The 27943-nt window shown below is 45.3% G+C and overlaps 1 protein-coding gene across 1 annotated transcript in view; it reads right to left on the bottom strand.

Moving 5' to 3' along the window:
* MLXIPL (MLX interacting protein like) overlaps nt 1–27943 on the bottom strand; it is a 314897-nt gene that overhangs the window by 206081 nt on the left and 80873 nt on the right. The gene's annotated exons all lie outside the window — the stretch shown is intronic.

Below are 27943 nucleotides of genomic sequence, written 5' to 3'. Positions count from 1 at the left end.
AGGTGCCGCGATGAGTTTTCCCATTGCTCACAGTTGATTACCGACTGTGCCATCTCCCGGATCCTGTACTTTCAGGTCGGAGGTCTGAAGCCAGGCCACGCATTGAGCCCCAATGCCAGCCGCTGCCACAAACACGTCGTAAGCCGACTGGACTTAGTGTTTGTCACATTCCAGGCTTTGTTGAATCACCTTCAGGAAATCCTCCTGAAACTGCTGTGGAGGTGCTCCACCAGATCTTGTACTTGCTTCCAGAGGTTTCTGGAGTATTGGCTGATATAGAACTGACAGCAAGCAATCCAGGTTGCCACCATGGAACCCTGGAAGACTCTCCTTCCCAGAGCATCTAGGGCCCTGTGCTCTCAACCTGGAGGAGCTGAAGCATGAGTGTGCAACCTCTATGCTTTCTTTAAGGCAGATTCCACCACTGCCGACTGGTGTGGAAGTTGACGATGTTCAAATCCTGAGATGGGTTGGACCAGCTAGACAGCATCAGTCTTTCTGTTCACTGGTGGATTGGAAATGGGGCACTCCCAAAGTCGGACAACCAAATCTTTAAAAATGTCATGTACTGGTACAACAACCACCTCCTTTGGAGTGCGCACAAATTGTAGTACTTCTAACATCTTGTATCTGAAGTCCTGCTCAGTGAGGAACTGAAAAGGCACCAATTCTGCCAAGGCCCTCAAAAATCCAGCAAAGGTTAAGTCCTTGGGTGGGGACTTACACTGTTCCTCAGGAGGAGATGGCTCGGAAGGCAAGTCCTCTGCATCCTCTGTCGGGGATCCCTCACCCTCCCAAGGATTGTAGGGGGCATCCTTCTTCTCTGAGTGCCAGGGACACCTGAGGTGGAGCCCCCAGAGGGGTTTTATGCAGAGGTCCTGACGGTCTCGGCAGCATCAATGGAATGGGTGTGGGCCCTGAAGGCAACACTGGAACTGGAGGGTGTACTGGCACTGGGAGCACAGAAGGAATTGGTAGCTCCAGCATCAATCCCGAAGGCCCCAAAAGGGCTAACACCGGTCGGGGTACCATGCGCGGTAGTGACACCATCAACCCCCAATGGACCATCCTCATCAGAGGAGTCATTCACCGGGATAGCCCCGGTGGAGGCCTCATCAATGCCCCTCTTGTCGATGGAAATCTGTGCATCGGGGCAGGCTGCATTGGAAAGACACCAAGCATCAGGTCCAGTGACTTCAGAAAAGGCGCAAACACAGATGGACTTGTCTCTGGTGGTGGTCCCAATGGAACCAGTGGCTTGATGCCCTGCAGGGCCCAGCTGACTGCCAGCTGCAGACGTTTTTCCAACTCCTCCTCGAACGCTGTTGTGGGCAAGACAGCTTGAGGAGGAGGTGGTGGCGAAATAACATTGGCCCTGGAACCATGGGGAGAATCTGTGCACTCCACTGATCTCGGTGGGGATCGCTGTGGTTCTTCGGGTTGCCCGGAAGGAAAGGCTTCCTCGACCCAGGACCGCTTGGGGGGCAGCAAGGACATGCTGATGCCCTCCCATGGTCAGACATATGCGATGACAAAGATCTATGGTGATATTTTCTCAATTTTCCCCTGATGCTCAGCCTGGTCTTTCCCTAGAGCCGAGGGAGATGGTGAGGATCCAGACCTGGAACGAGAAGAAACCAACATCGGATGGTCCCCTGCACCTAGTTCTAAACCAGCGACTGGTAGCTGGGTAGATATCAAAGGAGGCGGGGGTCGCAGATATCTCTTTACCCTTTGGTGTTGAAGTCCTCGATGCTGATGTCGAGGGTTCCGACTTTTTAGCGCCAATTTCTCCATTTTATTGAGGTGCGCCCGACGGCCTTTGGGGGTCATCTGGGCACTCAGATCGCAGCCATGGACATCATGCGATGCCCCCAAGCACAAGACAGACCTCATGGGGATCTGTGATGACATAGTCCGGGGGCATGGGGGCAACAGTGAAAACTGGATGACGCCATTGAAAAGAGTGCGGTGCATGGTTGGAGATAAGATCAAAGAGGCAGTAGCACAACTGAAAGATTACCATGAGACTCTTCAGTAGTTCTTGGCCAGCACTTCGGACCCTCAATTCTCGGGTAAAAAGCCATCCCGGAAAACTTCCAGACACCCTTTTTACAGGTTGTGGAAGTATTATCCACCGACTTCTAGAACGAGACCCCAGAGAGCCCCAACTACGCCAAGAGCGAGACAGCCATGCACCCCTCAACCACCCACTGCCCTGCCACGGGGTTTTGACTGGCAGCGAGGGAGTTTAGGCCAGCAGTCTGACCTCCAGGGAACAACCCTCCAGTGGCTCTCAGTGACCTCGGACCAATGGGTCATTCATTCAGTGAGGGTACAGACTGAACTTCCAACGGACCCCTCCACAATCTCTCCCGTGTCTCCTATGAAGGTTTGCATCGGATCAGCAAATACTTCAGCTAGAGCTCTCCGCCCTCTTAATGGTTCAAGCAGTCGGACCTGTTCTGCCAAGTCAGCAGGGCGATGGCTTCTACTCCAAGTACTTCCATATTCCCAAGAAAACCAGAGGCCTTCACCCCATCTTAGACCTAAGGGTGTTAAGCCGTTTTCCTGTAAGAGAAAAATTGAAAATGGTCTCATTGGGGGCTCTAATCCCTTTCTTCAGGACTGGGGACTGACTTTGTTCCATCAATCTCAAGGACACATACGCTCACATTGCAATCTCTCCCTGCCATCGAAAATACTTCCGTTTTCTGGTAGGGGAGGAGCACTATCAATATCGGTGCTTCCTTTCGGTCTCGCATCTGCACCCCACATCTTCACCAAATGCTTGGCGATAGTGGGGGCTTATCTCAGGAGACATGGGATACATGTCTTCCTCTACCTGGACAATTGGCTTATCAAGAGCAACTCCAGGCAGGAAGAATTGCATTCTCTCCACTCCACCATTCGGGTCCTGGAGGACCTGGAATTTCTGATCAACTACCCGAAATTTCAGCTTCGCCCATCACTACAGTTGGACTTTATTGGGGCCAGGTTCGATACGGTCCAGACAAAGGCCTTTCTGCTCTGGGACCGAGCCCTGAACCTCGTGACCCTATCGGGATTGATATCTTGCAACCATCACATCTCTGCGCACCAGATTTGCGTCTCTTGGGGCATATGGTGATGACGGTGCATCTCACATTTTGCTCAACTGCACATGCACAGGGCGCAGTGGACATTGCACTCTCAGGGTGCCAGGCCACCCAGGACCTTCAAGCTTGCATCTAGGTCACCACTCGCTTCGACAGTCCCTCATGTGGTAGTAAACCCTGTCCAACCTAGAGGGGGAACTGCGTTTCCAGGTCTCTCTGCCTCAGGTTGTTCTCACCATGGATGCATCTCACACAGGTTGGGGGGGCCCATGTTATGGACTTCAGTACCCAAGGCCAATGGTCCTTGCAGGAGCAGTGTCTCCAGATCAATTTCCTGGAGCTCCGGGCGATCCGGTATGACTTATGGACGTTTTGGGATCACTTGGCCAACAAAGTAGTTTGGGCCCAAACCGACAATCAAGTGGCAATTAGGTACCTGAACAAGCAGGGGGGAACGGGTTTGTTCCTCCTCTGCCAAGAGGCGATACAGATCTGGTCCTGGGCTCTCTCGCAGGGCATTCTCCTCTGAGTCGTATACCTACCAGGAGCACAAAATGTGGTGGCAGATGTGTTGGATCGGACATTCCGTCCCTAAGAGTGGTCCCTGAAGCAAGGGGTGGTGAATCGGATCTTTCATCTTTGGGGAACCCCAGACATAGATCGGTTTGCTTCCTCAGACAATAAGAAAGTGGATCGATTCTGCTCCCTGGTCAGGATGAACTGTCGGCTGGCTTCAGATATCTTCACGTATCATTGGGGCACCGGCCTTCTGTATGCATCTCCTCCGATCCCACTACAATAGGATAGAGGCTCCATGATCCTGATTGCACCTTATTGGCCACAACAGATCTGGTTCCCGCTTCTGCAGGATCTATCCTCATGGCCTCCAATCTGGCTGGAGACCACGTCAGACCTGATCACGCAGGACCAGGGCAGGCTATGCCACCCCAACCTCCAAGCCTTGTCCCTCATGGTGTGGATGTTGACCGGGTGACCCTACAGGCTCTAGGCCTTTCAGACAGCATGTCTCAAGTCCTGGTGGAGTCCAGGAAGCCTTCGACTAGGAAATCTTACTATCTCAAGTGGAAGAGGTTCTCGGTTTGGTGTAAGGGAAATGGCTTGGACCCTTTCTCCTGCTGCACCCCTAGACTTCTGGATTACCTATTGCACCTGTCCGAGGCTGGCTTACAAATCACCTCTGTCCACCTAGACCCCCCAACATAGGCCCCCCAACCTATGTGAGATGCATCCGTGGTGAGAACAATCTGAGGCGGAGAGACCTGGAAAGGCATTCCCACCTCTAGGTTGGGCAGCGTATCCTACCACACGAGGGACTGTCGAATCGGAGTGGTGACCTAGATGCCAACTTGAAGGTCCTGGGTGGCCTGGCACCACTGAATGCGCAATGTCCACTGTGCCCTGCGTATGTGCAGTTGAGCAAAAGGTATGAGATGCACCGTCGTCCACCTTAGTGCCATTGGGGCATATCATCAGGGGGTGGATGGCTTGTCCATCTCATCCCATCCTCTCATGGGGCGTTTCATGTCTGGTTTACTCCAGTTCAAGCCCCTTATATGGCCCCCAGTAGTATCCTGGGACCTCAAAGTGGTGCTGACCCATCTCATGAGGGCACAGTTTGAGCCCCTGAGATCTTGTGACCTGAAGTACCTAACCTGGAAGGTCGTCTTCCTAGTGGCGGTCACCTTGGCACGCAGAGTCAGAAAACGTCAGGCTTTGGTATCATACCCACCTTATACAAATTTTTTTCATGATAAGATGGTTTTGCGTATCCAAAGTTCCTACTGAAGGTGGTCAAGGAGTTCCATCTCAATCAATCTATTATCCTGCCCACCTTTTTTCCAAAGTCACACTCTCACCACGCGAGTGTGTCCTGCACACCACACTCTAGATTGCAAAAGGGCCCTTGCCTTTTACCTGGACTGGATGGTGACTCACCGCCAGTCCACACAACTTTTTCTCTTCTTTGAGAAGAACAGATTGGGAGTCACAGTGTCCAAACAGATCTTATCCAACTGGCTAGCAGACTATTTCATTCTGCTACACGCAGGCAGGACTGCAACTTGAGGGCCATGTCAAGGCTCATTCTGTACAAGCCATGTCAGCTTCGGTGGCTCATTTGACTGCAGTACCCATACACAAGATCTATGGGGCGGTGACCTGGAGTTCAGACCATACTTTCTCCTCTCATTACTGTTTGGACAAAGATGGGCGATGTGACAGTAATTTTGGTCGGTCAGTTAGTCCTCCGTAACCTTTTTCAGCTGTAAAACCCAACTCTTCCTGCCTTGGGCCTCTTGTTTGGGTTCAGGCTGTCTCTCAGTGATATAGCAGCACTGGTTGTTGTGCACGTTGGCACCTGTTAAGTGCTGGCTTTCTTAGGTTTGGGAGCATCCTTTAGCTACGTATTCACCCATGTGTGAGGACTATCATCCTGCTTGTCCTAGGAGAAAGCAGAGTTTCTTACCTATAACAGGTGTTCTCCTAGGACAGCAGGATGTTAGTCCTCAAGAAACCTGCCCCCCAACTCCATGGAGCTGTGTTTCTTTAAGTTTAAGTTTTCTTTAATTTTATTTTTTGCAAATTATATGTTATAAGACTGAAGAGGGACCCCACAGGGATGCATGGATGGTGGCATGCTCAGTGTACCCAGTCAAAGTTTTATAAACTTTGACAAAAGTTTTCCGTGCTGGGCTCCATCGTATGATGTCACCCATGTGTGAGGACTAACATCCTGCTGTCCTAGGAGAACACCTGTTACAGGTAAGCAACTCTGCTTTCTCTTGTTTTTTTGAACCTTCCTCCCTCCAACTTCGTATCATGACCCTTTGTCCTTGAAATTCCTTTTCTATGGAAAACTGTATCTTCCTGTTATTTATTGATGTTTGCCAAATATTTAAATATTTCTATCCTATCACCCTTCCCTTCTTTTCTTCAGAGAGTACACTGAGTGTCTTAAGACTTTCCATGAGGGTTTGTGTTGCAGGTACTGTATCATTCTAGTAGCACTTTTCTGAACCACTTCCACCTTCTCAATGTCCTGATGAAAGTACAGCCTCCAAAACTGAACACAAATTGGGTCTCATTAGTGACCTACATGAGGGCAATATTATCTCCTTTTTAATTGCAAATGAGACCAACTATGATGAAGCAGATGAAAGCACCAGCCAACCCACCCCTGACTATTTATTAAATTTGATATCCCACCTAAACAATTCATCTTTAGGCAATGTCCATTAAAACAATCATAAAACCCAACCCAATAAAACAAAACTATCAACATATTCCCCATCAACCCTACGCACGGTACAATCAGTCTGTCCAATCCACATCCCCCCACCAAAAAAATTCCATCATCCCCCGGTCAGCTGTCCCTTATTAAAATGATCTAAAAACAAATCTTATCAGTTACATAGAAACATAGAAATGACGACAGAAAAGGACCAATGGTCCATCCAGTCTGCCCAGCAAGCTTCTCTTGGCAGTATCCAGCATGCCGTGCAGGTTACCCCCATGTATCAGTCACTGCTGCTGGACTTGCTTTGCTCGTGGACTTGGCAGCCAGGCTGGGCCATCCTCCTAACTATACAGGGAAAAGAAGGACCTGCCTAAAACAGTCAGCCTTGGTGTAATTGTGCTTGGAGACAGACCAAAGACGGCATAAAGGGAAACTTCCAGAGAAGCTCAGTAGATATTTGGAAGCTGAACTAGAAGGGGGGGGGGGGGGGGGAACAGAGGAAAGGGAGGTGAGGAAGAGTTCTTGGGGAAAAAAAAAACAGGGGAAGAGAGCAACCAGCTCTAGAATAGCAGACCACAAGTCGTCGGTTCTGTGACTTGCTCTTCAAAGGCCTCCTGTTGAACCATTTTTCTCCACTGCAATCTATTTGAAATTCAGCTGTACGACTTCTTTCTTCACCATCACTATAATTTTATAACCTCTCTTCTCGAGTCGCAGCACTGGCTCACCATACAGTTCAAGCTTCCCTTGCTCGCCTACAAATGCATTTATTCTGCAACTCCTCGTTACCTACATTCTCTGCCTACTCCGTATACCCTTCCTCATGAATTGAGTTCATCAGGCAAGTCGCTCATCTGTGCCCTTCTCCTCCACCACCAGCTCCCGACTCCGTGCTTTCCAGGCCCATGGCACAACAGGGTGGAACAGACTTCCTGAGCCAGTGCGTAATGCTCCTTTCTCTGGCATATTCAAGTCAAATCTAAAAGCTCACCTTTCTGAGCCTGCTTTTAAATCTACAATAAATGCACTTCCCTCAGATTCTTGTCGGTCATGTATGTTTGTCTTGACCAGATTGTAAGCAAACTCTAGCAGGGACTGTCTTTTATGTGAGTTTGTACAGCACTACATAAGTCGAGTAGTACTCTAAAAATGATGTCCCAGGCTTCTCGTTTTGAAAGGGTTTAACTTCTGTTAGAGCAGTGAAAAGCTCTTAAACGCTGTAGCAGAACTAGGGAATAAATATTAATTTATGTCTCCCTCCTAAGTGGCTCTGTATTAGGAAAGTAGCTAACATCTGTTCCCTTAGCAGACTGGGTTATTACGTAGGCTCCAGAGCATGTTGTGACAAACAAGATTAAAATTGTAAAAATATATTACACTGTGTTTGTGGGTTCGCTAACTATCACATAAAATGCCTTTCATTTGAGCAACTACGATGTAAACATCAAAAATATTTCTATAGAAGATTTCTTAAGAAATGATTGAGAGAAACTGAGCCTGTGATTGGTCAGACAAGTGAACCACCCTCTCCCCACCACACCCACCAGCAGCATGGTGAAATCTCTTCTTCTCCTGCTCTGGAATTCGGGTGCCATGACATTTCAGCCCATCTCTAACCTATGAGTGATGTCACCAAGGCAGCTGCTGTCAGTGGTAGATGACATCACAAGGGCGACCATGAAAGTTACAGTCACAGCTATAGCAAGAGAGACTGTAACAAACACACCACATCACACCTTGCAGGGGCTGGGGTAGCTCACATTTCCAGAAGTAAGGCAAAGCTGCAGCATTCACATTTTATTTGCTCACAGCCAGGGAGCCTAACTCCTCTCTCATATTCAGCCATTCTCTTACTGACAGCTTTTACTACTTTCTCCTTTTATGAGAGCTTCATTGTAAAGCCCCTGGCCTAACCCTCCAGCAGAACTGAAATACAGCCCAGATTGTGGCTAGATAGATTATCAGCCTTTAGGACTGTAATCTTATCCTCAGTCACTTTTGTGTTATCTATCTGTTGCACACAGCATGGTCTGCAGCTCAATGAGGCACACAGGAAGTACACAGGACAGTCTCTGGCCCAAAGAGACACACATAACGTGCACTGGACAGTGTCTGGACCAAAACGACATATAGAAAGCATACAGCATGGTCTGTGGCTCTGGAAAACATACAGGATGCATACAGGTTGGTCTCTGTCCCAAGGAAACATACAAGAAGTATACAAGACAGTTTTCATTTCTGAGACACACAAAAACTGTATAGAAAGGTAGAAATAAAAAGGCGCACAGCATAGTCTGTGACTCAGAGATATACAAAAAGCACATAGGATAGTTTGCAGACCTGGGAGACATACAGAAAGTGCAAGGTTTGGTCTCTGGTGGGGAAGGCACGCCTAAGGAAAAACCATATCCTCACATAGGGATAGGTATGATCATGTGCACCTCTCTGACGTATTCTGTTGTCAGTAAGGGGTGTATCAGGAGCCCCGAGAGGCTTCTCCAGGGGTGCAAAAGCTGCATCCAGTGGTTCTGTGGAAAGTCAGGATGCCAGAACAATCTGGAGACAACAGTGGATCTCCAGAGTTTCCTGGCATCGTAACCACATTTTCTGAGCAGGACCCTCTTGCCATATGCAGTCCTAAGCAAAAGGCTTGGTGCTGGGAGAGGCTGCCTGTAATCCAGGGGACAGGTCCTACCAATGACCTGGGCTGCACTGCCATGGGAGATGGAATCCCTGAGCAACCTTTATCATACTCCAATAGCAGGGAAGGGACAAACCCCGCGTTTTGGCATGCGGCCAGAAAAACACACTGCTGGTTATAATGACACGGGCCTGATGCCAGTGGAACTTTTCTGCAACAAGTGAATGGTTAACCGCTGCTGACCAAGGCTACCTGTAAGTAAATGGGGAAGGCAAGAGGAGCAGGTACGAATCTATACAGAGGGATGGCAAGACCAGGGGAGATTTCAGGCAAAAGTACAAATGTTTATAGTCTAGCTAATAAAATTCTAAGCTTGCAAGCTTTGATAGCTGAGGAGGATCTAGATATAAACTGCTAACACAGAGACCTTGCTCAGTGAATCTGACTACTGGGAGATAGCCATAGAAGGCTATGTAACCTGTTCAAAAAAGAACAAGGCAGGCAGAAAAAAAAAGGAGAGAAGAGGGGAGGGGTTAGCTAAAGGGAAAGTACTGTGGGTCGTCTTGCAATGGAGGGATGGCATTTTCATCCACACTGAACCTACAGACCTCCACCACTGGTGGAAGAGCTGGATAAAGATATTATTTTTATACATATACATATATATACATACATATACACACACACACATATATATATATATATACACACACACACACACACACATACATGTGTGTGTGTGTGTGTGTGTGTGTGTGTGTGTGTGTGTAAGATTACAATGAAAGAAGAGGTGTTACTGATGAAAGACATTAATCTCCAATACATTTTAATCTATTTTTACCCTTTAGGACAGCAGTTCCCAACTCTGTCCTGGGGACTCCCAAGCTGGTCAGGTTTTCAGGATATCCACCATGAAAATGCATGAGAGAAAATTTGCATGCACTGCCTCCATAACATGCAAATTTTCTCTCATGCATATTCATGGTGGATATTCTGAAAACCCGACTGGCTCTCGGGTCCCCAGGACAGGGTTGGGAACCACTGCTTTAGGAGATCTGATTCAGATGGATGGCTTGAATAGTCTCATGTATGCATATGACCTTCAAATCTATGCCTAGCTAGGTTCTAATCACTCAGATTCCACAGATAATTTAAATAATGCTCTATCTTTACTTGCAACTTGAATGAGAGCTAATAAGCTGAAAGTAAATGCAGATAAGTTCTTTGGCTCATCTCAGCTCCGGGTACTGCCCTACCTGAAAGTGAACCTTTCTGCCTAAAATTGAGAAATATCGACGCCACACATAAGCGTTTTGCTTTTTAATACAGACTGCACAGCTTGAGCGAGCCACCAAAAGCAGACATGTCAGTTAAATCGGTGAGAAAAGAAAACATTAAAAGCACCAACCCAGAGCTTAAAATGGCTGATGCACGAGGGGGCTCAGAAGGGACAGGCCTAGATGAACTCGCGGTTGCCCGTCTCTCAGAGGCTGTGTTAGCGGGATTGGAACCTAAGTTCGCTGGGATCACTGAAAATCTGCAAGTGTTAAAAGAAACGATGGGGGACATCGGGCCCAGAATAGACATCGCTGAAGGGAGAATCTCGGCGGTAGAAGACGACAACATGGTGCTTACATCACGAGTCACAGCCATTGAATCCGCAGTAAAAGCAGCCGAAAATAAGTTAGAGGATCTTGAAAACCGCGTGAGGCGAAATAATCCCATATTTTTGGGCCTCCCTGAAAGCATCGTAGAGGGAGAGCTCAAAACTGTACTGGAAGTCTGGTTACCGAAAGCGCTCCATTTCAAAGATTTGGAAGGCAAAGTGATTGTGGAAAGGGATCACGTCTAGGCCCTCGGAGAGAGATAGAACGCAAGCCGCAGCTGGTGATCGCACGTTTCCTGGACTGGACATGTAAATCCCAGGTTTTAGCTGCTTTTAGGAAACTTAAGGATCTGAAATATCAGGAGTGAAAAATCATCATCTTCCAAGACTTTTCAGCTGCAGTAGCTCTTTTCCAATACCTGCCATAATCTTTTCAACAAAAATATTCGCTTTGCGCTGCGGTTCCCAGTATTCTGAAAATTTGGAGGGACGGGAAAGTATTCCACTTTGAAGCGCCTGACAAAGGAGAGCCTGAATGGTCCTATTAAATTGGAAGCACTCAAAGCTGTAATAAAAGAGAGTAAACGCAATAAGATGCCAGGACCAGATGGTCTGAGTGTGGAATATTATAAAATCCTGATTAATCAGGCATCCGAGGCTTTATTAAAATTTTATCAGGAAGCACAAGGGAAGCGATGTTTCCTTCAGGGCATTTATTACTGTTCTGGAAAAACCGGGAAAAGATATGTCATCACCGGCCTCATACAGACCCATTTCATTATTAAATTATGAAGCTAAAGTCTTTGCTAAAATCATGGCAGATAGACTGAGTGCAGTCATCATAGCACAACAGGCAGGGTTTGTTAAGGGGAGAACTATAAGTGCAAACTTGTCCAAACTTATTATATCTATGGAGGAATGTAGACATCGGGGAGTGAGAGCCTTGGTCGTTGGATTCGATTCGGAAAAGGCCTTTGATAGGGTGTCCTGGCCTTATTTATTTTCAGTACTGGGGAGATATGGTTTGCGAGGTGAGATTGTGCACAGCATTTCTAGACTATATCATAACCCAAAGTCAACGATATTTGCTAAAGGGCAAGTCTCAGACGATTTTCAGCTTTACCTGGGTACTAGACAGAGATGCCCATTATCGTCACTGCTGTACATTCTATCAATAGATCCCTTATGGCATAAGATTGCAGCAGATCCTCAGATTCAAGGGTTTGCGGTGGGGAAACAGGAATTCAAAGTATCAGCCTTTGCGGATGATGTTTTGGGTTTTCTGACAAGTCCACAAAAGTCCTTAACAAGAGTATTATATCATCAAGAACACTGATTCCGTTTCAGGATTAAAAATTAACATGGACAAATCAGAGGCCTTGGCCTTAGGAATCTCCATACAAAAGGATTGGATGGGGACATTCCTGTTAAAATTGGTGGATTCTGAGATGCGATATCTGGGTATTCGGCTTACTAAAGATGTAGATGCCTAGCACAGAGCAAATATAGATCCCCTACTCAAGAATCTGGAAGATAAGTTACAGATCTGGGCCCTCTTGCCTCTCTCACTGACCGGCAAAATCTTCTTATTAAAAACGATGGAACTGCCTAGGTGGTTATACGTGTTACAACAGATACCACTGTGGCTGACAAAAACAGATTGCTCGAATTAACCATGCTGTCCGCACCTTCTTGTGGGGCAAACAAAGCAAGATTGCCTCTGCAAACTTCGATGAAGGTTAGAGAGCAGGGAAGAGCTATCCTGTCCCAATTGGAGAGACTACAATCTCGCATGTGTCCTTAGGCACATATATGATTGGATGAATGGGACAAGTGTATGCTCTCCACATCAGTTCATTTGTGAATGGCTTGCCCCGTTCAGACCCGGAAACCTTATCCAGATCCTGGGGAAGGAGGGGCCAAGTAGGTATGGGAATAGTCTGATTCTCCAATCCAGAAGAAAGGCATGGAGGTTTCTCTGTATGGTTAGTTGGGAATGAGGAACACTAAATTACACCATACTTAACACTTATAGGTAATCCACAGTTCCCAGGGGGCCAAGACAGACCGGTTTTTCAAAGGTGGAGTCTCATGGGCCTGGAAAGATTACAACATTTCCTAGAGCCAAATTCACCTAGGATTCAAAGTTTTCAAAATTTAAGGGAGCGATATGGGATTGACTCCAAAGACTTTTAAGGATACCTTCAAGCCCGGCACTACATCCAGTCCATAATGACTAAACCTCAGGATTTCCAACACTTTAGGGAATTACGGAATTTCTTCTCTCCCAAAGGTCGTAAATCTAACTCGTGTGCCACTTTCTCCAAAGAAATCAATAGTATCCCTAACAAATCAAAACTCATTTGTTAGGGATACTATTGATTTCCTTGGAGAAAGTGGCACAAGAGTTAGATGGGAAAAGCAGGCGAATATACAGTAACTTTGGCAGAGGTTGAAAATATTCTGAAAAGGTGTTTCTCCATTTCGGAAAATATTAGCATGAAAGAAGAAGTAGAGTTTAAAGTGTTGCATTGTATGTACATGTCACGTACCTGGATGTATGCAGCCATACCTTGTGGCTCTGATGAATTGTTGAAATGTCGGAAAGCGAACAGTTCATTTTATCACTGTATTTGGGCACGTGATGTGATAAGCCAGTATTGGAGTGACATACTACAGGAACTGGAGCTCATTTTAGGGCTTCCAATACCGAAGGATCCAAAGGTTTGCCTATTCCGCCACTATAGGGATGACTTGGGGACGCTTGCAGAACCAGAAAGGGCATTTCTCAGCAAAGCTTTGCTGATAGGAATACAGACGATTCTGGTGGAATGGATCTCAGCTGACAGACCACAGAAAGCCCAATGGAGGAACAGGCTCAATATGCTTCTGCAATATGAATATATGACGGCGAGCAGTAAGACTCTGAAAGTGCAGCACCTATATGAGGAGATTTGGCAGAGATACTGGAATACACTTCCGCAAACCATGAAAGCCTTACTAACACAACTCAATACCAGCAAATACACCGCAACTTCGAGAGACAACATGAACTTCTTCATTGACTTAGTGGCCTGAAGAGAACCCCGTATTAGTTAGGGGGGGGACTGAAAAGCGTTATGCAGAGTTAAAGGACAGGATATGTTCCCACAATTATTGTTGATGTAAAGTTATATACATGTTCTCAAATCTAATGGAAAAATCAATAAAGAAATTTTAAAAAGTTCTATTACACCAAGATTAATACTAGAAAGTAGAGTGAGGTGATCAAATTTGCTGATGATACAAAATTATTCAATCACAAGAGAACTTGCAAGAAGACATTGAAAGACTGAAAGAATGTGCATCCATATGGCAGATGACATTTAATGTGGACAAATGCAAAGTGATGCATGTAGGGAAAAGCAATCCAAATTATAGCTACACTATGTAAGGTTTCACATTGTGGATCACCACCCAGGAAAAGGATCTAGGCGTCATGGTGGATAATATGTTGAAATCCTCTGCTCAGTGCTCTGTGGCGGCCCAGGAAATCAAATAGCATGCTTGGAATTGTTAGGAAAGGAATGAAGAATAAAATAAGGTATCTGTATCATTCCAAGGTGAGACACCACCTTGAGTATTATCTGCAATTCTTGTCACCATATCTCAAAAAAGATATAACCGAATTAGAAAAGCTATAGAAGAGGGGAGACCAAAATTATAAAGGGGATGAAACAATTTCCCCATGAGGAAAGGCTAAAGAGGTTCTTCAGCTTGGAGAAGAGACAGCTGAGGGGAGATATGATAGAGGTCGACAAAATGAGTGGAATGGAACAGGTAAATGCAAAGCGATTGTTTACTATTTCAAAAAGTACAAAAACTATGGGACATGTAATTAATACACTAGGTAATATTTAAAACAAATAAGAGAAAATATATTTTTACTCAACACATAATTAAGCCCTGGAATTCATTACAGGAGGATGTGGTGTAAGCTGTTAGAGTAGCTGGGTTTAAAAAAGGTTTAAACAAGTTCCTGGAAGAAACGTCCATTAACCATTAAGGTAGAGTTGCAGAAATCCACATCTTATCCCGGGATAAGCAGCTTGGAATCTGTCTACACCTTGGGATCCTGCCAGGTACTTGTGACTTGGATTGGCCACTATTGGAAACAGGATACTGGGCTTAATGGCCTTTTGGTCTGACCCAGTATGGCAAGTCTTATGTTCTTATGAGTTCTGGAAGTGAGCCTTAAAACGCGGATTTTGGGAGTAATCCTAGACTCTGAATTATCTCTGACTGTTCATATTTCATCTTTATTTATTTTATTTTACTTCATTTATATGCCACATTATCTAATACCCTACGCGGTTTACAATATAACCACCCCCCCCTCCCCATGATCATTAAAAAAAAAAAAATCATAAAACATACTCTGAACCATTCGTCAACTTCGCCTTTATCTGGAGCAGAGATTTTGGCAACAGTAGTCCATCCCTTAATCTTCTCCAGACTGGACTACTGGAATTCCCCTTTTCTAGGGCTGCCTCCAAAACAATTACAGAGATTACAACTGATCCAAAACTCACATTTTACAGTATTAAATATTCACATTGTGTCCATAATATCCAATGCTCTTTATAACAAGAAACTACAGTTTATTAAGAAATCATCTGCTAATGTACTTGTAGTCTATTAAAATGAACTGTAATCCGCTTTGAGGCCATTCCTGGACACAAGAGAAATATCAAATGTTTATAAATAAAACATTTTATCTTCCTCCCAAGAGCATTTCCCATTTGTTCCATCAAATATTTTTAAAATACTGGAAAAAATTTCTCCCTTATGCTGGACCAAGGCTCTGGAATGCAGTTCCTAAAGATCTACCTACCTGATTATCTAAGAATTAGGAAATTAGCCACAGTTTGCTTCTTTACTAATGCATTTTGATTGTTGTTTTAAGGTAGCTCATGGAATAGCGTTGACTATTTCTTTTTTTTTTTTTTTATCGTTGTACACTGCAAAACAGGAAATTTATCTCAAACTTTTCTTTTTTTACTTTTGTATTTTGTTAGATGTCCACTTTATGCTGCATATTAATGCTGATTGCTATGAACTGTATTTTTATATACTTTTTCTTAAGTTGATATTTTGTCTTTGTCCGATTTTGTACTTTTTTGTGACTAATGTATTATTGTATTCCACGTCGGGCCTTTGGGAAACACGGCAGATCAATTCTAAGAATAAATTAATAAATCTGGGGAGCATCCCAAACTAGGGAATCGGTTTGAAATAGGGAAATCCTGGATTCCCTTCAAGGGACACTCTTCAGGCAAACAGCAATGGAAACCTTGAGGTGGGAGGGGGATAGTGGATCTGGTACTTAAATACAGGAAAAGCTTTTCTAATGTCTAAGTGGGTGTCCGCCTCAGCGCCAGTGATCATCAGACAGCACGGTTTAATATAAGAGCAAGAACAGAGAGAGGTCACACAGGTCAGGATCTTGGACTTTGTTAAAATAGGGGAGCATCTTGAGGGGGCACTGGCAGGGTGGGAAAGTCTGTATAGCAGAAAACAGTGGGCTACACTAAAAAAAGCTAAATACAGAGAGCTAAAAATGTTTGGGTTTTATTTATCTGCATTTATTACCTGCCTTTGTTAATATGAAATTCAATCAAGGGGGTTTATAGTACATTAAACTAGCAGCAGATGTGCAAAGGCCATTTGCAGCTTTACCAAACTAGTGTATAACAGCTTCAAAGCAGTAGCAAATAAAAAAGCAGCAATAAACATTTCATGTCGGCAATAAAACGGTGCTTAACAAAATACTGAGTAAGTTCAACAAACATAGTAGAAAATATTTGCGAATTAATTCAGAAAAGAAATTACACGCAGTAAAAATGAAATCTCTCAGTCTCTTTGTGTTAAAGGCCTGAGAGAAGAGCCAGGCTTTTATTTGCTCCCTAAAATGAGAGCAATTTTGCATTTCTCGGAACTCCTTTGGGAGGGAGTTTCAGAGGACAGGGGTTGATCCCAGGAAGAACCTATTTTGGCCATCTCTTCTTTTAATTTGTTTTTGACAATGGAATTGATGTGGTGGATCTGAGTGAAGATCTAAGGGCTCTGGAAGGCACGTATACAGATAGCTTTTCCCTCAGGTACAGAGGACAAGCGACCCTTAAGGGCCTTGAACATCAGCGACAGCATTCTGAATTTCATCCAGCTAAAGGTCGTGTGACCCCGTTTGGGGTTCCCACCTATGGTTTGGGAAGCCCTGTCCTAGGATACTAAAGGGAGCTTGGAGAGGTTTCGGCAGGTCCACTGAAGGAACTGTTCAATCCACCTCTGGAGACGGGAGTGGTTCTGCAGGACTTATTTATTTACGTTCTTTTAATATAAGATGCTCAAGACAAGGTCTTATCGTACCGGTTTACAATAAACAAGGGGGAAACCAGTTAACATAGGAAGCGAAAAAGTTACATTAAAACAGGGGGATCGAACATGGCTGTTAGAAGGATAGGTTAACAGTTTCTATTCTAAACGTATAGAAGAGTCTATCAGCAAGGAGCGGTTGTTTCGCTGTTAAACTTAAATACATATTTACATAATGGAGAATCTATTGCAATGTTAATATACAAGAGCGGTTCTAGAATAGCGGATACTTGATGCAGCTGTGAGAGGTCCTTGCGGGTACCATGGGTTTCCTTCAGCGATATGCTTGGGCGAAGAGCCAAGTTTTCAGTTTTTTTCTGAATGTGAGATGACAATGTTCCTGGCGTATGTCTGGTGGGAGAGAGTTCCAATGATGTGGTCCCGCGGTGGAAAGCGCTCGTTTTTCGATGGAGTTATGTTTAGTGGAGCTGCTGGGAGGAACTTGTAGGGAGCTTCTGTATGCAGATCTGGTAGGTCTTGAAGAAGAGTGTAATTTGAGGGGAATGGTTAGTTGTAGAGAGGATTGATGATATATGGCTTTGTGAATGATGGTCAGAGTTTTGAAGAGTATTCTGTAGTGGATGGGTAGCCAATGAAGTATTTTTAGTATCGGTGTGATGTGGTCCATCCTGCGCGTGTTAGTAAGGATCCTGGCTGCTGCGACTTATGTTCCTCTGCATAAAAACCTGGTGATAGGGAGTAAATGAGGGCAGGGCAGTTGGGGAGATTATCCCAGACCCCACACTGTGTGGGGCCCTGCATAACCCCACCTCCTGTTATGCTGCCAATGTTTACTTCCTAAGTGCAAGCAGGCCAGGAGTTGTGATGAGGGAGACCTCATCGGTCAAGCGGGTACAGTGACAGAGGGTCCGGAGGGGAGCTCCACCTGCTCTTCAAACTCAGAAGGAAAGTCTGCTCCAGCAGATTCACCCTGGGTCCCGCACCACCCTAGGGTCAGCCCTGCTGGTTAGCCTCACTTCAGTGACTGGTAAAGTAACAGAGACTCTACTAAAAGAAAGGAGAGTGAAGTATTTTGACTCCAGTAGGATGCAGGATCCAAGACAGTAAGGCTTTATCCGAGTGAGAACGTGTCAGACGAGTCTGATCAATTTCTTTGATTGGGTAAACCACAGAATTAGATTGTGGCATCCATTGGATCAGACATTCTTGGATTTCAGCCAAGCTTTTGAAACTGTCCCACATAGAAAGTTCGATGGTAAAACTGGATGAACGATAGACAGAGGGTAGTGGAAAGTGTAATTCAATCTGAGCAAAGAGGTGATTAATGGAGTGCCTCAGGGACCATTTCTATTAAGTGTCTTTCAGGCCTCTGTAAAATGCATGGAAGAACAGGCGCTCAATGTTGAGCGCCCGCACTCCCAACGCGCACCCAGCCAACTCTCCTGGGAGCGCAATCCTGTATTTAAATGAGGGGTCTCTTTAGCAGCGGAAACCCAGGAGAGGTGGCTGTCAGTGGGTTTAGAAAACTGACATTCAATTTTACGAGTGTCCATTTTCCTAACCTGACCCGCTGGCACATTTTTTAAAATTTTTCTTGTAATCTTTTTCCTTTTGGTTCCTCTGACTTAATATCGCTATGATATTAAGTCGGAGGATGTGCAGAAAAGCAGGCACTACTTTCTGAGTGTAAAATGTGCGGTATCCCGGGCGAATGACTAATAGCCTCATCAACATGCATCCAACAGCCGAGCGCATTTTACAGCATCGGCCTGTTTGAGAGAGACATTGTGAAAGGATTAAAAGGACATTGTTGTCTTTTCTGCAGATGACATTTAAGTGGACGCCCCAGAGGGAGCAGACAGAATGAGAAGTGATCTGAGAACAGACCAGCCAAGCCTCTCACAATCGGCAGGATTCTCCCACACTCCCGCTGGGGCAGCCTGAGCTCCTGCCCAGTGGCTGAAAAGGGGAGAGCAGGCTGGAAGCAAAGAGCCTGAGGAACACTTGACAGTTTGTCTCAGCGGGTTAGACCAGTGCAGGCAGCCGTCCTTGCCCCACAGGGCAGATTGGTCCATTTGCCGCATGCGACACTTCCCCCTCAAGCGGTTGGCCTCTACACGCGCATGGGGCTGGGCTCCAGCTTAGCTGCTGGACCCGCCCAGACTCAGGGAAAACAGCGAGGGCTGCGAAGCTCCTGGGTGTCGATGAACTGCTCAAGGTTTCCGAGTTCCACAGCAACGTGGTGTTCACTGAGAACCACAATCGGGGATTATACCCAGATGAACCAGCTCCAGGACGAGTTTTGTGATCAGGGGCTGGAGGTGCAATGCTTTTCCTACAATCCTACATCTCTCTCCCTTCCCTCCTCCCTGTCCCAGCGAAAATCAAGCCAGCACAGAGGGAGAGGAGGGGTCCAGAGCAGAGTTTCCAACTTTCCCACAGACCAGGACTTTCATTTGCATAAATTTGCATATATTTGCCCCCTCTAAGAGTTCAGTAAGATACAGTTCAAAGAGCAATTAGATAAGAAGTCCAAGTTTAGAAAATGTAGAAGTTGAAAAAACTCTCTCTCTCAAGTACTTCAGCTAGCTCCACAGCTTTTCCTGTAGAAATAAGATGGCCGACTTCCAGAGCATTTTCATGAGAAAGATCAAGAGGCATCTTTCCCCTTTGGTCTTCATATGTACCAGGAAACATCTCTCTCTCTCTTTCATGTGCAGGCTTAGAAAAGCTTGAACATCTGACGTTTCCTCGCGGAACATCCATAATCGGGCTAGATTTGTGAAATCATGTCGACAAGTGAAGCTAATATTTAAAAAAAAAAAAAAAAAAAAAATTGCCTTTCCTTGAAAACTGCTTCAAACTTTCCCCAAGTTTTCAACCAGAAAACAAGTATTTCACTTTTTTTTTGTGTGTCTGTTTGTTAGATGCTGCCGGTGAGCCACTTAAGGAGCCAGGGCCCAGGGTACAGGAGGGACCAGCGGTAATGAAGAAGAGGAGCTATGGTCCTGGCAGAGACAACAGTGGAGGCCTGCTAACTGCCTCCCATTATGGGGCATAACAACTTTGGGCTGACCAGGGAAAGTAACAGGAGCTATTTGCCACCCACTGCTGAGAGAAGACAGTCAGCGGTGAGAGTGAAAAGCAACAGTCTGAGCTGCTGTTGCTGCAGAGAGAAAAGTTGGGCTGCAGGGGGAAAGGCTGAGGTGAGCGGGAGCAGGCAATCCGGCTCCCACTGCTCACTACATGCCGGCTCCCATTGATGTTGCCCACCCACGCGGTCACAGTTCTGCGGTATCGCTGCCTTTTACTTTAGACTGTGGCGTCACTGCAATATGCAGCAGGCAGGCAGCATGTGGAAGACCAGAGAGGACTGGAAGGGAATGCAAACAGGGATGCAGGACACTCAAGCTTCAACTCCAGGCAAACACTTCAGGCAGCGGCAAGGGAAGAGTGGGAAGGAACGCTCCTCGCAGCCCAGACTGAGCGAGCATGCATCCCTCTCCTGCTTCAACCAACAGGCAGATACTTAGTGCGTCATGTTGCCACCGCTGATTGGCCTTGCTTGACTAGGTTTTACAGAGTCCATTTACCATTGTAACTTTACTGTACACCCACACACAGTAGAAAAATACATCTACTAATGTAAAATCTGTTCGTTTTTACAAAAACAAATTCTCAGGCATTTCTATCCGTGTTGGTTCACTTGAATAAAGGTTAACAAACAAGAATGATGTATTAACCTTTATCCTTCTATGTCACTGTATCATATGATACAAGGAATAAAGATTATTCTCAGCTGCGGGGAATAAAGACTTTTCTATCCCTTCTGTCTGACTTATCACCTGGTGCAGGGAATAAAGAACCTTTCTAGGCATTTCTATCCCTTCTGTCTCACTATAACAGATGCTAAAGAGAAGGAACAACATTCCCAAGAATTCACATCAAGAAGAATAGGGGCTTTCTATAATCGGGATTAGAGGTGGGGGGGAAGGGAATCTCTAGAGATGAGATCAGGGTGAGAGAAAACTTGGCCAATTAGGAGGATCAGAGCAAGAGCTGTGGTTAGTTACCCAAAATCAGGATCAATGTGCAGGGAAGCGTTCCCTATAACCATTCATGCTAGAGGAGGGGTTCTCTATTGGCAGAGTATAGGGGAGGGTTTCTCTAGACCAGTGGTTCTCAACCTTTTTTCTGTCAAACACACTTACATGCATGACACACTGAACCCATGATAGTCATGGGGCTAGATGTAAAAGTACAGTTTGCATCCACAAGAACCCCCCCCCCCGACCCATAATTATGGATGTAAAGCAGAATTAGGACATTCCCCGTACAAAAAAGATATTCTGGTTCTCGTGTCATTTCAGTAACAGCAACACAAACTCCAACTACCAGGCTCAATAGTCCTACTTATGAAAAGACAGCAGTTTATCACTAATGCATGTCCTCTTGAGAAAATACAACAAATAAGACTGATACAGTAAAATACCTCACCTTGGTCACATACACAGAAATGACCTAACATACTCCCAGGATCTGCAGTTATGTACATAAACTAATCCGCACACAGTTACACTTGTATATGGAATGCACTCAAACAGTTACAACCCTATCTATGAAAAGGCAACACTACAAATATTAAATCAGGCCCTAAACACCAATACACCTCCTATTAGGAAAACAGAATAAGCCAAACAGCTATAGATCCCAACACAGAAATAACTGTATAACTATACTAATAAGCAGAATAAATGTTTCACAACAACTATGAACAGAATAACATCCAACAATTAAAAACTCATAAAAATTATTTAAAATTCTTCAAACACCAATAAAATATTTCAAAACCACAGACACCTCACATAATATTCAGTAATTAAAATGGCAGTCAATCAAGAAAAATAAACTTAAAAAGCCACCTTTACTAACCCCCTCCAGCAGCTCTCCTACTCCTCTTCCATGCAAGCCAGTAGCACACACCAGAAGCAGTAGTGGCTGAAGCTCTGTACTCATGGTCCTCTTCCTTAGGGCCCACGACCAGTCTCTCTGTCTCTCAAACACACACATACCAGTTACATCCCCATGACCAGTTTCTGTCTTTCACTCACCAATGATCTCCCGACCAGTCTCTCTCTTACATACACACACCAGTCACCTTCCTGAACAGTCTCTCTCTCTCTCATGTGTACACACACACACACACATACAGGCTTCTCACTTCCATGCTGTGTCTCACACACACCCAGGTTTCTCACTCCTATGCTAGCTCTCTCCACATGCACAGGCTTCTCATTCCCATAATCACTTTCTCTCTCACACACACACACTCCAGTCATCTCCCTGACCAGTCATTTCCATCTCTCCTATACACACACATCACCTCTCTGACCAGTTTCTCTCAATCACACACATACTCTCTCTCACACACTTATATAGATGATCTCAATCAAATGCTCTCACTTACACACAGGCTCTCAATCACAGTTACACATGCACACTGTCAATCACACATACATTCTCTCACTCTGGCTGGCTCTCTCTCACTTCCTGCCCACCCCCTCCAGCACAAAAGGTAGTTGCAGCAGCCACCTCCTCTAGCCCCCGCAGGCCAAGAAAGAAGAATCCCATCGGCCACGGGAGGCTAATTCTGCTGTCTCCTGTGCCAATTTCTGGCTGCTTCTGATTTTGCTCCAGGCCCACCCTGCTGCTCCAGGCCGATGCTGCCGCCACTGCTTTTTCATGCAGCATGGCTCCTTCTTTATTTTTATTTATTTAAATTTCTTATATACCGGCATTCGCGATGGGAGTCGCATCATGCCGGTTTACAAATAACAAGGTGTGACAACAGAATAAATACTTAATAACTTAAAAACATTAACATGTGATAGAAGAATAAGGTAGCAGTTACAATAAAACAGGGATAAAATGCAACTTGGAATGAAGAGAAGGCAAAAGAGAGATTAACACTGAGATAACAAAAGAATGACCAAGGTAAATAAAACCAAGGTAAATAAACCTGCCTCATTAAACCTGCCTCATTAAACCTGCCTCATTAAACCTGCCTCATCTTCCCGTGCACCCCACGGTGCATCACTTCCTGTTCCGGGTCAGGGGAGGGCAGGTGCGGAAAGATGAAAAGGCCCAGGCGCAGTTGCCAGCTTCCAATGACACTGCTGTCGTTACCATCCGGGCTTGAACGTGCTGATAGCCCGGGCGGCAACGACAGCAGTGGAAGATTGTCCCTCTCTCGCTCGTTGAAGGAAGGGGGGGGGGGGGGAAGAGCAGCGGGAGACCGGTAGCACGCGACACACCTGCCACTGCTTGACGACACACCGGTTGAGAATCGCTCTATAACATGGATCAGAGTCAAGCAGGGTAGGGGATCCCCAGAATCAGATTCGGGGTGGGGGGGGGGGGGGGGGGAGAGAAAAGTCACCTATACCTAGAGCTTCTTGATCTCAGTTTTAACTGATTAACCTCAACACAATGTGAAAATTGAAACTGATTAACCGTAATCTCACCCATCAACATCAGCTCTGGTGCTTTCTCTCTGTCATTAGCTGCTCCTCTGCTTTGCTGCTCTTCCCCCAGGTTTCGCGTCCCCATCAGCAGCTGTTGTGGGTCCTGTGGGCCCCTGCCATAGGCTGCTGCTCTGAAATTTGAGCCCACAGAGTTCCCATACTCCTGTGCTCCAGAAACCAAGAGAAGCAGCAGCAGGACCTGCCGATAACAAGGGACCTGAACCCAGAACATAAGAACATAAGAAAATGCCATACTGGGTCACACCAAGGGTCCATCAAGCCCGGCATCCTGTTTCCAACAGTGGCCAATCCAGGCCATAAGAACCTGGCAAGTACCCAAAAACTAAGTCTATTCCATGTAACCATTGCTAATGGCAGTGGCTATTCTCTAAGTGAACTTAATAGCAGGTAATGGACTTCTCCAAGAACTTATCCAATCCTTTTTTAAACACAGCTATACTAACTGCATGAACCACATTCTCTGGCAACAAATTCCAGAGTTTAATTGTGCGTTGAGTAAAAAAGAACTTTCTCCGATTAGTTTTAAATGTGCCCCTTGCTAACTTCATGGAGTGTCCCCTAGTCTTTCTACTATCCGAAAGAGTAAATAACCGATTCACATCTACCCGTTCTAGACCTCTCATGATTTTAAACACCTCTATCATATCCCCCCTCAGTCGTCTCTTCTCCAAGCTGAAAAGTCCTAACCTCTTTAGTCTTTCCTCATAGGGGAGTTGTTCCATTCCCCTTATCATTTTGGTAGCCCTTCTCTGTACCTTCTCCATCGCAATTATATCTTTTTTGAGATGCGGCGACCAGAATTGTACACAGTATTCAAGGTGCGGTCTCACCATGGAGCGATACAGAGGCATTATGACATTTTCCGTTTTATTCATCATTCCTTTTCTAATAATTCCCAACATTCTGTTTGCTTTTTTGACTGCAGCAGCACACTGAACCGACGATTTCAATGTGTTATCCACTATGACACCTAGATCTCTTTCTTGGGTTGTAGCACCTAATATGGAACCCAACATCGTGTAATTATAGCATGGGTTATTTTTCCCTATATGCATCACCTTGCACTTATCCACATTAAATTTCATCTGCCATTTGGATGCCCAATTTTCCAGTCTCACAAGGTCTTCCTGCAATTTATCACAATCTGCTTGTGATTTAACTACTCTGAACAATTTTGTGTCATCTGCAAATTTAATTATCTCACTCGTCGTATTTCTTTCCAGATCATTTATAAATATATTGAACAGTAAGGGTCCCAATACAGATCCCTGAGGCACTCCACTGTCCACTCCCTTCCACTGAGAAAATTGCCCATTTAATCCTACTCTCTGTTTCCTCTCTTTTAGCCAGTTTGCAATCCACGAAAGGACATCGCCACCTATCCCATGACTTTTTACTTTTCCTAGAAGCCTCTCATGAGGAACTTTGTCAAACGCCTTCTGAAAATCCAAGTATACTATATCTACCGGTTCACCTTTATCCACATGTTTATTAACTCCTTCAAAAAAGTGAAGCAGATTTGTGAGGCAAGACTTGCCCTGGGTAAAGCCATACTGACTTTGTTCCATTAAACCATGTCTTTCTATATGTTCTGTGATTTGGATGTTTAGAACACTTTCCACTATTTTTCCTGGCACTGAAATCAGGCTAACCGGTCTGTAGTTTCCCGGTTCGCCCCTGGAGCCCTTTTTAAATATTGGGGTTACATTTGCTATCCTCCAGTCTTCAGGTACAATGGATGATTTTAATGATAAGTTACAAATTTTTACTAATAGGTCTGAAATTTCATTTTTTAGTTCCTTCAGAACTCTGGGGTGTATACCATCCGGTCCAGGTGATTTACTACTCTTCAGTTTGTCAATCAGGCCTACCACATCTTCTAGGTTCACCGTGATTTGATTCAGTCCATCTGAATCATTACCCATGAAAACCTTCTCCATTACGGGTACCTCCCCAACATCCTCTTCAGTAAACACCGAAGCAAAGAAATCATTTAATCTTTCCGCGATGGCCTTATCTTCTCTAAGTGCCCCTTTAACCCCTCGATCATCTAACGGTCCAACTGACTCCCTCACAGGCTTTCTGCTTCGGATATATTTTAAAAAGTTTTTACTGTGAGTTTTTGCCTCTACAGCCAACTTCTTTTCAAATTCTCTCTTAGCCTGTCTTATCAATGTCTTACATTTAACTTGCCAATGTTTATGCTTTATCCTATTTTCTTCTGTTGGATCCTTCTTCCAATTTTTGAATGAAGATCTTTTGGCTAAAATAGCTTCTTTCACCTCCCCTTTTAACCATGCCGGTAATCGTTTTGCCTTCTTTCCACCTTTCTTAATGTGTGGAATACATCTGGACTGTGCTTCTAGAATGGTATTTTTTAACAATGACCACGCCTCTTGGACATTTTTTACTTTTGTAGCTGCTCCTTTCAGTTTTTTTCTAACAATTTTTCTCATTTTATCAAAGTTTCCCTTTTGAAAGTTTAGCACGAGAGCCTTGGATTTGCACACTGTTCCTTTTCCAGTCATTAAATCAAATTTGATCATATTATGATCACTATTGCCAAGCGGCCCCACCACCGTTACCTCTCTCACCAAGTCCTGTGCTCCACTGAGAATTAGATCTAAAATTGCTCCCTCTCTCGTCTGTTCCTGAACCAATTGCTCCATAAAGCTATCATTTATTCCATCCAGGAACCTTATCTCTCTAGCGTGACCTGATGATACATTTACCCAGTCTATATTGGGGTAATTGAAGTCTCCCATTATTACTGCACTACCAATTTGGTTAGCTTCCCTAATTTCTCTTAGCATTTCACTGTCCATCTCACCATCTTGACCAGGTGGACGGTAGTATACCCCTATCACTGTAGTCTTCCCTGATAGACAAGGGATTTCTACCCATAAAGATTCAATTTTGTATTTAGTCTCATGCAAGATGTTTATCCTGTTGGACTCTATGCCATCCCGGACATAAAGCGCCACACCTCCTCCCGACTGCTCCTCTCTGTCATTGCGATATAATTTGTACCCCGGTATAGCACTGTCCCATTGGTTATCCTCTTTCCACCATGTCTCTGAGATGCCAATTAAGTCTATGTCATCATTTACTGCTATACATTCTAATTCTCCCATCTTACTTCTTAGACTTCTGGCATTAGCATACAAACATTTCAAAGTTTGTTTTTTGTTTGTATTTTTATTCTGCTTTTTAATTGATAGGGATAAGTTAGAATTTTTTAGCTCAGGCACTTGGACTACTTTTCTAATTATTGGAACCTCACTGTCGGGATGCCCTAATTCTAATGCATCATTAGTATCCTTTAAAGATACATCTCTCCGAACCATGCGCTGCTGAGCGACTGTCGGCTTTCCCCTTTGTTCTAGTTTAAAAGCTGCTCTCTCTCCTTTTTAAAGGTTAGTGCCAACAGTCTGGTTCCACCCTGGTTAAGGTGGAGCCCATCCCTTCGGAAGAGAATCCCCCTTCCCCAAAAGGTTCCCCAGTTCCTAACAAAACTGAATCCCTCTTCCTTGCACCATCGTCTCATCCACGCATTGAGACTCGACCTCTGCCTGCCTCTGGTGACCTGCGCGTGGAACAGGAAGCATTTCAGAGAATGCTACCCTGGAGGTTCTGGATTTAATCTTTCTACCTAAGAGCCTAAATTTGGCTTCCAGAACCTCCCTCCCTCATTTTCCTATGTCGTTGGTGCCCACGTGTACCACGACAGCCGGCTCCTCCCCAGCACTGTCTAAAATCCTATCTAGGTGACGCGTGAGGTCCGCCACCTTCACACCAGGTAGGCATGTTACCAGGCGATCCTCACGCCCACCAGCCACCAGCTATCTACATTCCTAATAATCGAATCACCAACTATGATGGCTGACCTAACCCTTCCCTCCTGGGCAGTAGGCCTTGGGGAGATATCCTCAGTGCGAAAGGACAATGCATCACCTAGAGAGCAGGTCCTTGCTACAGGATCCTTTCCTGCTACACCTGGTTGGTGCTCTCCCATTATGAGACCTTCTTCCTCCAAGGCAGCACCAGGGCTGCCAGTCTGAAGTTGGGACTGGACTACTATGTCCCTGAAGGTCTCATCTATATACCTCTCTGTCTCCCTCAGAGGAAGCGTGGTAGGCACAACTGATGGCAGGGGCCCTGAACCCTGGGAGTGAGCAGCAGGAACAGCTGATGGAGGGGCCCAGAGGAGCAGCAGCAGGTATGGGGGCCTAATTATTGGGGGACCACCATACTGAAGCTGCAGGGGGACTGCAGAACAGACTTGTGGGATGGTACAAGTGTGTGCCAGGCGGATGGGAGTGGGGCGGACCCAAGGTGCTGGGAAGGTGGAGAAGTTAGGGGACAAGTGTGTGCAAGGTTGGGGGAGAGGGCAACCAGCAGCTTGAAAATGTGCAGAGTTTC

The sequence above is a fragment of the Rhinatrema bivittatum genome, chromosome 8 (assembly GCF_901001135.1).
Source record: "Rhinatrema bivittatum chromosome 8, aRhiBiv1.1, whole genome shotgun sequence".
Classification (NCBI taxonomy): domain Eukaryota; kingdom Metazoa; phylum Chordata; class Amphibia; order Gymnophiona; family Rhinatrematidae; genus Rhinatrema; species Rhinatrema bivittatum.
This window is presented reverse-complemented; position numbering and strand designations above follow the sequence as displayed.